A 16,152-nucleotide genomic window follows, 5' to 3' on the forward strand; every position below is an offset into this window, starting at 1 on the left:
AGAATTCAGCATAAGGAAGACAATCCTCCCACTTCATGCCGAAGGAGATCACACAAGCCCTGAGCATATCTTCAAGAATCTTTTTGACACGCTCAACTTGACCGCTAGTTTGAGGATGGAAAGCTGTGCTGAAGCGGATGTTGGTGCCCATGGCCTTCTGAAAAGAATCCCAAAACTTGGATGTAAAGATGCTGCCACGGTCTGAAGAGATCACTTGTGGAATACCGTGCAGAGATACAATCCGGGAGGTATAGAGTTCCGCCAATTGAGCTGCAGTGATTGACTCTTTGATAGGCAGAAAATGAGCCACTTTGGTGAGTTTGTAGATGACAACGAACATAGCATCATTGCCACGTTTGGACTTTGGAAACCCAGTCACGAAGTCCATTTCAATGTGGTCAAACTTCCATTCTGGAATGGCAAGAGGTTGGAGGAGACCAGCTGGCCTTTGGTGTTCTGCCCTCACTCTTCTGCAGACATCACATTCGTTCACGAATTGAGCAATCTCGCGCTTCATTCGAGTCCACCAATAAGCCTGCTTGAGGTCCTGATACATCTTCGTGCTCCCAGGGTGGATGGAGAGGAGAGAATTGTGAGCCTCGTTCATGATCACTTTACGAAGTTCACCTTTGGGTACCACAATACGATCCTCGAAGAAGAGAGTGTCCTTGTCATCAAGGCGGTAGCACTTGTACTTGGGTTGACTCTTGGCAATCCCAATCTTCACCTTTTTCACCATAGCATCAAGAAGCTGGGCTTGGCGAATCTGGTCTTCCAAGGTAGGAGAGACTTGAAGGTTGGCGAGGAAACCTTGAGGAACAACTTGCAGATTAAGTTTGCGGAAAGCTTCACAAAGCTCGGGTTGATAAGGCTTAAGAATCAGACTGTTGCAATAAGCCTTTCTGCTCAATGCGTCAGCAATCACATTGGCCTTGCCTGGAGTATACTCGAACTCGGATTATACTCTTGAATCATTTCCACCCATCGAGTTTGCCTGAGGTTGAGATTAGGCTGAGTGAAGATGTACTTGAGACTCTTGTGATCAGTGAAAATGTCCACTTTTCTTCCCAATAAGAGATGTCTCCAAGTCAAAAGAGCATGCACAACTGCCGCCAACTCGAGATCATGAGTGGGGTAGTTCTTCTCATTGGGCTTCAACTGGCGAGAGGTATAAGCAACAACTTTCTTCTCTTGCATCAATACTGTGCCAAGACCTTGGAGAGAGGCATCACAAAAGACCTCGTACGGTTTGGATTCATCAGGCGGAGTCAGAACTGGAGTAGTGATCAATTTCTCTTTCAAGGTGTTGAAAGCAATGTCACACTCCGGAGACCAAAGGTACTTGACGTGCTTTTGGAGAAGATTTGAGAGAGGCTTCGCGATATTAGAAAAGTTTTCAACGAATCTTCGACAATAGCTTGCGAGACCGAGGAAGCTATGGAGTTGCTTCACGTTCTGAGGAGGTTCCCAATTCACAATTGCAGACACCTTCTCGGGATTCACGGCAATGCCCTTGGCAGAGATGATATGACCAAGATAAAGAACCTCATCGAGCCAAAATTCACACTTGGAGAACTTGGCGTAGAACTGATGTTCCCTGAGCTTATCGAGTACCAAACGCAAGTGCTTGGCATGATCTTCCTTGTTCTTGGAGAAAACCAGAATGTCGTCGAGATAGACCAAAACGAAGTCATTGGTGTAGGCGTTGAAGATGAAGTTCATCATACGAGAGAACGTCGGAGGAGCGTTGACGAGGCCAAAAGACATGACAGTGTATTCATATGAACCAAAGCTTGTCCTGAAAGCCGTCTTGGGAATATCTTGCTCACGGATTCGAATCTGATGATAACCCATACGGAGATCAAGCTTGGAGAATACTTGGGCACCTTTGAGTTGTTCGAACAGCTCGTTGATGTTGGGAAGTGGGTATTTGTTCTTGATGGTCTTCTTGTTCAATGGACAGTAATCAACACAAAGCCGGTCCGTTCCATCCTTCTTCTTCACAAAAAGAACACCACAGCCCCACGGAGAAGAACTAGGCCGAATGAGACCCATTTTCTCTTGAATATCGAGTTGCTTCTTTAGCTCCTTCAACTCTTCAGGTCCGAGCTTGTAAGGGCGTTTGCACACAGGTTCCGTGCCGGGCTCAAGATCAATAACGAATTCAACTGACCGGTGCGGAGGAATTCCTGCATACGGTAACAACACACGGAGACAAAGACCTGAACCCGAGAAAATAAAATAACTTAACGCCGGAAACGGCAAGAGTTGGAGTACAAATTAGGAAAATTACATCCGGGGTGTTACACCCACCGAGTTTGGTGATTTGTGTGTAAGGTTAGATTTTGTGTGGAGGCTATTTATACCCCTCCATCCACTCTTCATTCATGGAGAGAGCCATCAGAACATGCCTACACTTCCAACATACATTTTTTGAGACAGAACCACCTGCACTTGTGTTGAGGTCAAGATATTTCACTCCAACCACATAAATCTTGATCTCTAGCCTTCCCCAAGTTGCTTTCCAATCAAAGCATCTTTCCACCAAATCCAAATCCTGTGAGAGAGAGTTGAGTGTTGTGGAGACTATCATTTGAAGCACAAGAGCAAGGAGTTCGTCATCAACACACCATTTGTTACCTCTTGGAGAGTGGTGTCTCCTAGATTGGTTAGGTGTCACTTGGGAGCCTCCGTCAAGATTGTGGAGTTGAACCAAGGAGTTTGTAAGGGCAAGGAGATCGCCTACTTCATGAAGATCTACCCGAGTGAGGCAAGTCCTTCGTGGGCGACGACCATGGTGGGATAGACAAGGTTGCTTCTTCATGGACCCTTTGTGGGTGGAGCCCTCCGTGGACTCGCGCAACCATTACCCTTCATGGGTTGTAGTCTCCATTAACATGGATGTACGATAGCACCACCTATCGGAACCACGCCAAAAAATCTCCGTGTCTCCAATTGCGTTTGCACACTCCAAACTCCTCCCTTTACCTTCGTATGCAATTGTTTTACTTTCCGCTGCTATACTCTTAGAATTGCATGTGTAGGTTGATTGCTTGACTTGTGCTAAGTTGCTAAAATCTTCCTAGAACTAAAATTGGGAAAAGCTAGATTTTTATTTGGTCAAGTAGTCTAGTCACCCCCCCCCCTCTAGACATACTTTCGATCCTACACAAAGTAACCGTGAGTACTCATCCAAAGTACTCGCAAGCAAGGATCTACACTACATATGCATTTGATCAATGAAATGGGTAGTATCTGTGGAATGAACTGCAGAATGCCAGAATAAGAGGGGGATAGCTAGTCCTATCGAAGACTACGCTTCTGGCAGCCTCCATGTTGAAGCATATAGAAGAGAGTAGATGGTAAGTTCACCAAGTATCATCGTATGGTATAATCCTACCCAGCGATCCTCTCCTCGTCGCCCTATGAGAGAGTAGTCACCGGGTTGTATATGGCACTTAAAAGGGTGTGTTTTATTAAGTATCCGGTTCTAGTTGTCACAAGGTTGAAGTACAACTCCGGGTCATCCTTTTACCGAGGGACATGACTATTCGAATAGATAAACTTCCCTGCAGGGGTGCACCACATTACCCAACACGCTCGATCCCTCTGGTCGGGCACACTTTCCTGGGTCATGTCCGACCTCGGAGGATCAACACGTCGCAGCCCTTCCTAGGCTCAACAGAGAGGTCAGCAGCCGGTCTAAATCCTATGCGCGCAGGGGTCTAGGCCCATCGCCTGTTGCACACCTGCATGTTGCGTACGCGATCGGTGAGCAGACCTAACCTCCCTTATACAAGAGCAGGCGTTCCAGTCCAACCCGGCGCGTGCCGCTCAGTCGCTGACGTCAAGAAGGCTTCAGCTGATACCACAACGTCGAGTGCCCATAACTGTTCCCGCGTAGTTGGTTAGTGCGTATAGGCTCGTAGCCAGACTCAGATCAAATACCAAGATCTCGTTAAGCCTGTTAATTGATGTAACCACAGACGTTGACCAGGGGCCAAGCCCACCTCTCACCTAGGTGGTCTCAACCTGCCCTGTCGCTCTGCCACAAAGATCCACCCAGAGGGCCGTCAAGAAAAATGTCCTTTCAGCCCCCAATCCGTGAATCACTCATGGGTACTCTACGAGCCGACCCGACTTTAGTCACCACATGTATCATATATTATGTATATAAGTATATACGCGTGATCATCTCCCGAGTGATCGCCGCCCGATAGTATAGCATGGCAGATGGACAAGAATGTAGGGCCACTGATGATAAACTAGCATCCTATACTAAGCATTTACGATTGCAGGTAAAGGTAACAACATTAGTAGCAAAGACAGGCTATGCAGCAGAATAGGATTAACCGAAAGTAGTAACATGCTACACTACTCTAATGCAAGTAGTGGAGAGAAGGAATAGGTGATATCGGGTTGATCAGGGGGGGCTTGCCTAGAAGCTTTGGCAAGAAGGAGGGGTCCTCGTCGATGTAGTCGATCACAGGGGTATCGTGTAACACCCCCGATGTAACTTGCCATATTTGTATTCCAACTCTTGCCATTTTCGGCACTAAGTTATGTTATTCGTGGTTGGGTTTTTGTCTTTGTTTTGCATTTTGTCCATGTCATGCATTTCATATCATGTCATCATGTGCATCGCATTGGCATACGTGTTTGTCTCATGCATCCGAGCATTTTACCCGTTGTCCGTTTTGCATTCTGACACTCCTACGTCCTCCGGCACCCCCTTTTGTCTCTTTTTGTGAGCGGGTGTTAAACGTTCTCAAAATGGACCGAGATTTGCCAAGCGGCCTTGGTACCCCACCGGTAGACCGCCTGTCAAGTTTCGTGCCATTTGGAGTCCGTTTGATACCCCAATGGTTAACCGGGGACCGTAAAGGCCTCGTGTGTGTTGCAGCCCAACACCCCTCCAAAGTGGCCCATAACCCATCCAAACCCCCTCCATCCTCCCGGTCGTTCGATCACGATCGCGTGGCCGAAAACCGCACCTCATTTGGACTCTCCTAGCTCCCAGAATCTATAAATAGGTGCTCCCCTCTGAAATTCGCAGTCCAAAACCCTAGCCCCGCTCCTCCGCGCCGCCGGACACGTCCGCTCCAGCCAGACGCGTCCACCGGACACCTCACTCCGACCAATCAGCGCCCGCCATGTCTCCGGCTCCGTCGCCTTAGCCATTCCCGCGCGCCCCGCGCCACCGCCCGCGCAACCGCGCCTCCACCGCCCGGCCCGACCTCCGCCGGCTCCGTCGCCCGCCACCTCGCCGACTGGCGCGCCGCCCCGCGCGCCCGTCGCCCGGCGATCGCCCCGTCCGCTCCGGTGGTGCTCCGGCGCGTCCCCTCCCTCTCCGGCGAGCCTCCGGCAACCTTCATCAACTCCGGCCACCGCGAGATCCAACGCCGACGAACCTCGAAGACCGTGCCCGAGTCCCAGATCCAGATCCAAACCTAGGGTTGACTTCAAATTTCCTCTAAGTCCTTTTATTTTACATTCTGAGCCCCTTTTCATTGCATCATAACTTCTCATCCATAGCTCCGTTTTGCGTGTGCAATATATTAAAATGTTCATTAGGATGTGATCTTCATTTTGTTCCATTGCACCATGCTTGTTCGAGTCCATCTTGATGCCAAAATTGTTGATGAAAGAGTGCTATAAAATGTTAGGTGCTGATTCTTAACAGATCTTGAGCTTTTATCATTTTTGTCATGATTATTGTGTGCTGCGTATGGGCATGAGCTCTACATGTGTTTTGGGATATGCCATGCCATCTTTACAGGGGTGTATGTCATGTATTTTGGTGATCAATGTGGTGACTAGCAGAAGCATGCAAAGTAGCTCTCGTAATATTGCTGATTTCAGAGACTTAGAATTTCACTGTCATTTCTCTGCCGTTATTTTTATGCCATGTGTTCATGTTGCTACAGAGAGATCCATGCTTCTTTTGGGTATGTTCAGTAAGGATAATTTGGACATATGGTTGTGCCCTATCCATCCATGCCCTTGGTTGCATTTATGGAGTGCCCTAGCATGACTCAATCTTGCTCTACTTTTTCTATAAAATGTTCCTGGCAGATTGTTTACGTGTTAATCAATTTTGCCAAGGTTGTAGTTTATCCATGCATGCTATGAGTTTGTTCTTGCTTTGGTTAGCTTCATGATCATGTCTTCTTGCTGGTAGTATGCTTATTTTGTCATGTGATGCCTTGTGATGAGTGAATCAAGATCGCAAACATGCCTTCATAATTCTGTTTTTGCCATGTCTAGTTTTCTGCTAAGTCTGAATCTGTTAACGAAACTTGCTATGTTTACATGGGTGTCATCTTATCTTCTGATCCTTTTTGGCTTATGGTCAGTAAGGGACTTTTGTTATATGCTTTGAGTAGATTCATTCCATGCTTTGTATTGCTATTTTATGATCCTGTAGCATGTTGTTATCTTGCTCTAAACATTGCTTCCTGATGTTAATTCCTGACATGTTAGTATTTTCACTAAGTCTGTGAAGCTGATATCTTTTTCACTTTTGCCATGCTTGTTTGAACCTGATCTTTTGTGATTTAGCTGTAGCACAGTGTTCATCTTTTGTCAAGCATCTTGAGTAGATCACTGCCATGTGCTTTGTTGTTATGTTGGGGTGCAATAGCTTAGTTTCTTGTTGCATTCTAGATGACATCGTGCTGTTAATCGCAGAATTGTGCCATCCTTGTTTTTCTTGCCATTTGCAAACCGTGCATCCGATTCCGGTGATCTTTATATCGATTTAGATCGAAATCAACTCATCTTTCCAGCGCCGCACTTGGTTTGCCAAGTTGATGCCTGGTTCAATCTTTTCCTTCTGAAGCACGCATATGCATTGCATATCACATCCCGCATATCATGCCATGTTTTGCATCATGTTGCTTGCGCATTGCACCGTGGTTGATTGTGGTTTCCTTTGCTTGTGTTCTTGCCTTGGGTAGAGCCGGGAGATGAGTTCGTGATCTAGGAACCCGTTGAGTACGCTTACGAGGATCAAGCTTACGTCAACTCGGAGAACTTTGCCCTGAGAACGAGATATGTGCAGCTCCTATCGGGATTTGTCGGCACATCGGGCGGCTTTGCTGGTCTTGTTTTACCATTGTCGAAATGTCTTGTAACCGGGATTTCGAGTCTGATCGGGTCTTCCTGGGAGAAGGAATATCCTTCGTTGACCGTGAGAGCCTGTGATGGGCTAAGTTGGGACACCCCTGCAGGGTCTTGAACTTTTGAAAGTTGTGCCTGCGGTTATGGGCAGATGGGAATTTGTTAATGTCCGGTTGTAGAGAACCTGAAACTTAACTTAATTAAAAGGAATCAACCGCGTGTGTAGCCGTGATGGTCTCTTTTCGGCGGAGTCCGGGAAGAGAACACGGTCTCGTATTATGCTTGAACGTAAGTAGTTTCAGGACCACTTCTTGATCACTTCTAGTTCACGGCTGTGCTTTGCTTCTCTTCTCGCTCTCATTTGCATAAGTTAGCCACCACATATGCTAGTGCTTTCTGCAGCTCCACCTCACTACCCCTTTTTCTACCCCTTAAGCTTAAATAGTCTTGATCGCGAGGGTGTGAGATTGCTGAGTCCCCGTGACTCACAGATTACTTCCAAAACCAGATGCAGGTGCCGATGATGCCAGTGCAGGGGACGCGACCGAACTCAAGTGGGAGTTCGACGAGGATTCTGGACGTTACTATGTTTCCTTTCCGGACGATCAGTAGTGGAGCCCAGTTGGGGCAATCGAGGATCTATGCATTTGGGGTTGTCTTTATTTTGGTTCCGTAGTCGGACCTTGATTGTATTCTGAATGATGTAATGCTATATTTATGTATTGTGTGAAGTGGCGATTGTAAGCCAGCTCTTTATCCCTTTCTTATTCAGTACATGGGATGTGTAAAGATTACCCCTCTTGCGACATGTCTACTATGCGGTTATGCCTCTAAGTCGTGCTCCGACACGTGGGAGATATAGCCGCATCGTGGGTGTTACATATTGGCAGCGTTCTCGGGGTCTACCGGAAATAAGTAACGGAGGGGGAACACAATAAATAACAGAGCAATCAAAGCATCACAAAGCATAACATAGCAATATGTGATGCTAGGGGTGACCTAACGGAGTACTAGGTGCTACCGGTGAAGGGGGGAAACATCCGGGGAAGTGTTCCTAGTGTTTGGCATTTTCGGGCAGATGAAATAGAGGTGGATTATTGCATGTTCGCTATGCTAGGGACGTGTGATGGACGAATGGACTGCGAATTTGAACTCGTCTCATCGTTCTAAGCAACTCTCATGTACAAAGTTTCTTCATCCGAGTTACGAATTATTTCATATTCAATTTTAAAGATTTAATTCATTTTTAGAATTACCAGAATTAATTTAATTATAAAATGTATTTATGATGTCAGGGTGATGTCATCAGTCAACCAGACAGTTGACTTAGTCAAACTGATGTGTGGGTCGCACTGTCATTGAGTAAGATTAACTAAACAATTTTAATTAGTTTAGTTAAATAGGATTAATTAACTTAACTAACTCATTAATTAATTAATTACTAATTTATTTGATTTAATATTTTTTATTATACTTTTTAAATCGTTCTGGTGTGTGGGGCACGTTAGCAAGTGGCCCAGAGGGGCTAACGGGCACGCAGGCATGCGGGCACTAGCGGGCGAACGGGCGGAGCTGGGACGGGCACCAGCCCGCCCAATAAGGCGCTGCGAGGCGAGGCATGGCCGGGAGCGGCGGCATGTAGCGAGGTAACGGCGGGCAGGGGCTGCAGAGCGGAATAGGGCGACGGCGCGAGGAGCCGGGCGGCGTGCAGGCGACGGAGCAAGGCGGCTGCGGCGAGCGGCAGCAGGGCGCAGCGTGGCGCGGGCGGCGCGGTGCGTGCTCGCACGGTGAGGCCAGGAGGGTACGCGCCGGCGCGGGGCGCGCACAAGCGTGGCCAGGGCACGGCCGGAGCGGGTTGGAGGGCGCGCGTGCGGTGCGGCGGGCGAGCAAGGGAGGCCCTCGGGCGCGCGCCGAGAGCTGCAGGGGGACGACGCGGCCGGCACGGAGCGGAGGCAGGGAAGGAGGAGGGCGATGCCCTCACTAGCGTTTGGAGAGGAGCGTGGCAGCGAGGCTCGACGTGGTCCGGTGGGGAGGAGGTCGGGGACGAGCGACGGAGGCGCTCCGACAAGGTGGTCCGACGACGTGGTGGTGGCGACGACGGGTGACGGCGTCGGGTCGGCGACGAGACGAGGCTGCGGCTTCAGGTAGGCGCCGCGCGAGAGAGAGGAGGGGCCCGGAGGAGTCCAGGAGGGGCGGTGCCGGCGCCGACTGATGGCAGCCTTAGCGGAGCGGCGGCTTGCATCGGGCGCGTGCGTGCGGGAGGAGGGGATCGAATAGAGGCGCCCCACTCCCTGGCACGATGCGTGCGTGCAGGTGTGCGTGTGTTGCGTGTGGCGGGCACTGGGAGGAAGACGAGGGGAACGGTGAGGGATATAGAGAGAGAGAGAGAGAGTGGGTCGATCTAGGGTTAGGTGGGTTGGGGCCATATAGGCCATGGGATGGCCGGCTGGGCTGTTTGGCTGGGCCACTTGGCCATCTAGGCAAAGGCCCACCGGGAGGGGGAAGGCTTCTTTTTATTTTACTTTTTTGTTTTCTTTTTCTTTTGCTAACTTATTTGTTATCTATTCTTATTTTATTTTAGTTTTATAAAAACATAAGCATTGTCCCTAAATTAATGCTTTAGTTTACTCTACTGCCACAAAGTGTTTGGTACACGATCAAAATAGTTTACGTTTTTACAATTCTTAAAAACATTTAATTAATTGTTTTGACGTTGTTTAACTTATTTTAGGACATTTAAACACTTTGTAAAATGTTGGCTTCTCCACCAATATTGACTATGAATTATTTTTCACGTTTCGAGCACTTTAGTTTTCATGTTTGAGAATTTTATTAATTCACTTATAATTTAAATTTGAAAATGAATTGTGTTTGAATCAAAGCAAGATTAGCAACAGTGATTGCGATGACTTGGCACAATTAACATGGGATTATTGTAGCCTAATTATCCGGGCATCACAGAGCGTCGGCGGGTGTCTTTTGAACTGAAGAACGAAACCCAACATCCGTGCTCTCCTAAAGTACGGAGTGTAGCGCTCGTCGTACTGCATCTGCACGGCCTTCGTGTGGCCCCTCATCCGCAATGGGGGGAGTATTTTTCAAAATGTAAACGGAATTGTTAGTGACTTATTCTTTCATAATAAACAATACAACAAATTTATGTTAGTCATTACCACTCCATTCTCCATAAAACGGGCGCGGTGACCGTTGTCGAAAGCATGATCAAGCATGGTGTACTTCACGTCGATTTCTGGCGCAAGGGGGCCGCCTATAACAATTGGAAATGATGTCATTTTCAACCAACTTGTATCATTTTGAACAAACATGAAACATATCAACTCCAAAAATAAATGAATCATATTCAACCGACATGAATCATATCATTTTCATCATTTTGAACAAACATGAGACATATCAAGTCCAAGTATAAATGAACCATATTAACTGAAATGAATCATATCATTTTCATCATTTATCACTTATTCAACCAACATTCATCAATGCGAATGAATCATATACAACCAACGTCTTTCATTCAACAACATTCAACAAAGCATCAAATCATAATTTTGTTTAACAAAAAACAATTATGAACTAGGGTTCATCTTGAGGGTTCACAATTTTTTCTCTAACAACATCCACTACTTGCATCATATAACATCCACATACATCATATATCAAAAAAAAATCCTCCAACATGCATCATATCATATCATCATTTTTTAAACAAAAAATTATGAACTAGGGTTCATCTTCACACTATCATTCGAACTAGTGAGTGGTTCATATTCAACACCACTAGTGATTAGAGAACATCTAAAAGAAACCTAAAATAATACTAGGTAAAAAATTCAATCTTAGTTCAAAAATAGGGGTGATTTGAAGCAAATAATGCGTCGAATCGAAAGCTATTTAACTAAAAGTAATTGAAGGGATCGGAGGAGCTTACTTTTCTTTCTTCGGAGCCATCTCGATCCGCAAAAGCGGTGTAGAAACGGTGAAGATCCAAGGGGAGGAGTAGAGAGGGTGAGAGAGGAACTTCCTCTGTTCTTGGTGACTAGGAGGAGAGGGGAATGGGGGAGATGGGGCTGGGGCGGGGGCGTCGGCCCGTATAACTGCTCGCACCCTACCGCCAGGATCCCCAACTGTAGGGTTATACAGCGTACCGCCAGGGACAGTGATGGTAGGGGGGCGTATAGGGCTGCGGGCGGTAGGGTGTTCAAGGTTACCGCCGTGGCCCTGACGGTAGGAAAAGGTCAGATCTAAAAAAATTAAACTAGGGTCAAATCTCAATTTTCTTCGGTAAAATAGTCAAAACATGAAATTTTGCCACGTTTGCGTGATGCCCTTCGGCTGAACAGTCATTGACCTGACCGTGGACCGTCGGGAGCCAGATCTCACTCCACCACTCGCACCCGTCCCCACTCCCCACCGGGCAGCCCTCCCCTTCGTCGGCAGCCCAAAAACCCTCGGGAGTGAAGCGAGGAGAGGACGGCAATGGCGGAGGCGCGGCGCAGCCACCCGTCGCAGTACGTGAAGCTGACCAAGGACCAGGACGCTTCCGCCTGCGGCCCCGGCGTGGAGGACATCTGCCCTGGCGAGCTCAACCTGCCCATCGCCGTCCCGCAGGTCGGTCTCGCCATTCCTCGCGCGATCCTCGTTTTCTTCCAGTTGCTACTGCTGCGATTGTTTGTTCGATCTGATTCTGGGCGGTGTGACTATATAGCTGGAGCGGATGAAGTGCATCCAGTGTGGGCAGGTGCTGCCTGAGGGCCACCAGGCGCCGACCGACGAGCCGTGGACAACCGGCATCTTCGGTTGCGCTAAGGACCCCGAGAGCTGTAAGTGACGTGGAATTTCCTTCTCGCCCTTGCATTTGGTCTGCCCCTTCAACTACCTAGCCGATCTAATTTTGCTACTTCCTACCCTAGACTGATCGCACATTCAAAAATCGTGATAGTTTTGATATGCTGATAGCCTGATACCCCTGGAAATGCCAGAGTTGGCAGGAACTTTCATGCGGATCTGCACAGGATGGGATTGTGTTGCTGTGGTTCAGCTCAGGGTTTGTGGCTATCACACACATTGCACAACTCAGCAACTGGATGTTTGTTTCCATGGCATTGAAGTGTTACTGACGTGTTACCATAGAGGCAAGGTGTTTCAGTTTTAAATCCTTTAGCGGTCCTGCGTATGGAGCACACGCAGGTTTTTATTGTGAAATCCCTTGCAGGTACATCAAGTGAATCTCTAGTAAGAAAAGAGGAACAACATGTGTGCTGGACAAGGATGGCCCATACACCTCCCATCCTCATTTTTTTTCATTTAGGCTTATATTGTTTCCCATTTTTTGCATGTGTTTGTTAGAGACTGTTTTTAAGCATGAAAGATGTTTCTTTGGAAATTTTAATTGCAAACTACGACAGTATTGATACTTATATAGCAGTGTGAAATATTTCCACATTAGTTTAGTGAGTGGTTTCCAGCCAGAAATTTTGTGTTACCTCCTTTTTACGTTTTACCGGTTTAGACACTTTTCAAACAAAGATGCCCTGCAAATCTTAATTTCCTTCCTCTCTATCATTTTTCCATTAACACGGTGAACTTAATCAACGAACAAACCATGGTAGACTAAACATACAGTGTTTTTCTAATGTCTATGAGAAAGGCATGATTTATATTTTACACTGCACATATAAACTCAGTTGTAAACTGGTGCCAATCCGATGCTGATATATGTCTTATACTACACATGTAACTCAAATTTGTAATGTGGACCAATCTGATGCGTATCTGACCTCCATTTAGGAGCTATTTTACCTAGAAGTCCAAATTGAGTACTTGTTAATTTTGTTTTATAGTTTCCCTGGGTCGTCATTTTCCCATATTCTTAGCAGATGTATATGAAAAACCATATCTTTATACGTTTTATTTTGAAATATTAATTGTTCACATACATTTTTTTTCATATTGCAAGCCTTTATGGTACACAAATTTGTAGTACTATTATTTTTCAGTCTTCTATTATATTTGCAAAGTTAGCCCTGTGATGAAGTGCTCATGTGGGAAGGATTAGGCACTGGTCACTGTCTGAAAGAAATAAAGAGTACTGCCTATGTCTTATATTATGGGACGGAGGGAGTAGTAGTCATAACGTTTGGTTCTGATTATCATGTTCTCAATGTTAAAGTTGACCCTTCTTTTTTCTGTATTTGGGAAGTTCTTCAAGATGTACACACTTCTCCATCTAACTGTCAGTTATGGTTTTAGCTCTTTTGGGCTCTCTGCAAAATCAACACGCTGTTATAATGAGCTCATATTGAAAAGAATTAATTATTGTTTTGGATTCTAAATTGTTTCAAAGAAGCAAAAACTAGTTGCAACGTTTACTTTTATTATGATGCTTTCGATCTAGAGATGTCTTTCTTCTTGATCTGTTTGAAAATTCTTCTACAGGTACACTTTCCCAGTATAAGTGTTAATTGTGATAAATTGTTGAGCACATAAATGACTGCGGCATACATGGCCGGAACCCGAAAGCTTAAATGAATAGCATTGCTCTGTAGGCTATAGCTAATGGCTAATTCCTTTATGCTTCTTTATGCCCTTCAAATTGTGTCATCATAGGGTTTGTGATGTGTGCACCTTTATGCTTCAGTCCGCACAGTTTTCATATGTACTACTGCTATATTCCGAGATACTTCTGAACCTCTTATGTGCCTGATCTTCTTAATGTTTTAGGCTGGACTGGACTATTCTGCCCCTGTGTGTTGTTTGGACGAAATGTTCAGGCCCTTAGAGAAGATATCCCATGGACAAGACCCTACACTTGCCATGCTGTCTGCGTTGAAGGTGGCATTGCATTGGCAATTCTCACGGCTATATTCCATGGTGTTGACCCAGACACATCGATCCTGATTGGTGAAGGCCTGGTCTGCAGTTGGTGGATATGCTCTCAATATACTGGTATTATTCGTGAAAAGCTTTAGAAGAAGTATCATCTTGAGGTACTTCTTTCTCTCTTCCACAGTTTCTTTGTATGTGTCATGATTAATCGCATTCATAAGAACATCTACAAACAGTTGTATTTATTTCTACTATAAGAACTACACAATTGCATTCTCCATGTGAGATAGTTGTAGCAGGTATTCAGGAGTCCAGAAGTAAACCTTAGCTTTGCATTTTTAAAGTTATGTGGTCACTCTCATGACATTCTTGCTTGGCATTGTCCACTGGCGGTAGCTGGTTATATCATTGAATTATCAGATCATTTTATCAGTTCTTGCTTGGCCACCTTTTCACGTATAGTATCTTTTTGTGGTCACTAATTCTAACTAGTTGTCAAGTCTAGCATTTGATAAGTGGGCTGGGTTTCTACTTTTGTGCATCAGTATTACGGGCCTTTTGCTAACCACCACATATTGTTCTGCTTCCACCAGAACTCTCCATGCGATCCTTGCATAGTCCACTGCTGCTTCCACTACTGCGCGAATTGTCAGGAGCATCGTGAAAGGAAAGGCCGACTTGCAGAAAACAGTGTTGTTCCAATGACCGTTGTCAACCCACCGCCGTTGCAAGAGATGAGCATGGCTGAGAACAACGCTCCCACATCCGAGAATGAAGGGTCAAAGGCAGCATGAGAACTGAAACTGACATGGAGTCTGCTCGCCCTTTTAGAGGCCACTATATATACAGTATATTGTTAAATGACTGTCATCTGGCAGGTACTGTATGAAACATTGGTCTGATCCAGATTTTAGTTTATGACCATTACTACCTGTGATAGAATGTTGCCCGTGGGCATGTGATATATATGTGTGGAGACCATTACTACCTATGATAGAATGTTGCCTGCGGGCATATAATATATGTGTGGATATATTTACATTTGTGAGCGGTATGTCCTATCGACGTTATGCATTGCCTGTGTTCTCGTTCATGGAAGGTCTTCTCTGGTCTAAAGGATAGGAATAGGAAAGTCATATGAAATGAGGTGGCATACATGTCAGGTCCTATATGAAAAGAGATGCCATTTGATTCATAGAATGAGATTTTTCCATTAGGTTTGTGCTAGTGTTCTTTTTCTTTGAAATGTGTAGGATATATAGAGACCAGTCCTACATAGGAAATCCGGTCCTACAAACTCTATCAAAAAAATTCCTATAGCAATCCTATCCTACAAAATTCCTACAAATCAAAGGAGGCCTAAGTATACGGTACAATTGTATGAAGTGGTTTAGGAACGTCTGAATCTCCTCTGATGTTGTGTACATGAGCATTTACGTGAAATTCTTGCAAATTTTATATGAAATTGTGTTTGCTATTTACAAGTTTTTTGGGAAGACAAGATGGTGATGCGGAGATGGGTGATGCAGCCAGGCAGGGTCATGGGGGGTTGTCTATGACAGAGAGGATGATTAACGCCCTGTTTGGATTACCTCCGCTCCACAGCTTCACTCCGGGAGCGGGTGGAGTTATAGTGAAAAAACGTGGAGCGCCGGTTTCCTGGCTCCACAACTCCTTCTATTTCGCGGAGCAGGTGGGATTCCGAACCGGGCCTAACTTAGAGGGATGGCCAGGAGCTGCGGCGGAGCAGTAGAGGTGGCGGCTTGGAGAGGGTGTGGGGCAGCAAGGAGACCGGCAATTCGGTTGGCGTTGAAGGCAGCAGGAGGAAGAAGCTAGGAATAAGAAAATGGACCGGCCCTTAGATTTTTTTCCATGTGAAGCGTGACAACTTTTTAATTTATAAAAAGAGCTCCCTCTCTGATTTCTATTAATAGAAATCACATTGTATTACAAACTACGAGGAACTAAAGCGAAACTACCACACATAACAACAAAAGGCATGATGCACAAATCCAACCTGGTACAGAAAATGGGTTATCCCATCTGCCCATCAAGATTACAGGAACTTGTTGGGAAAAGTAGTAATTTCAAAAAAAATCCTATGCACACGCAAGATCATCATGGTGATGCATAGCAACGAGAGGAAAGAGTATCGTCCACGTACCCTCGTAGACCGTAAGCGGA

The 16,152-nt window shown here is 45.9% G+C and overlaps 1 pseudogene; it reads left to right on the plus strand.

Annotated features, from left to right (window-relative positions):
* The first annotated feature begins 11,619 nt into the window (after positions 1–11,619).
* Positions 11,620–14,762, plus strand: LOC125528814 (cell number regulator 6-like; annotated as a pseudogene).
* The last annotated feature ends 1,390 nt before the right edge of the window (positions 14,763–16,152 follow it).

Source organism: Triticum urartu, chromosome 1A (genome assembly GCF_056163025.1).
Source record: "Triticum urartu cultivar PI428250 chromosome 1A, HENAU_Tu73, whole genome shotgun sequence".
In the NCBI taxonomy this organism is placed as follows: domain Eukaryota; kingdom Viridiplantae; phylum Streptophyta; class Magnoliopsida; order Poales; family Poaceae; genus Triticum; species Triticum urartu.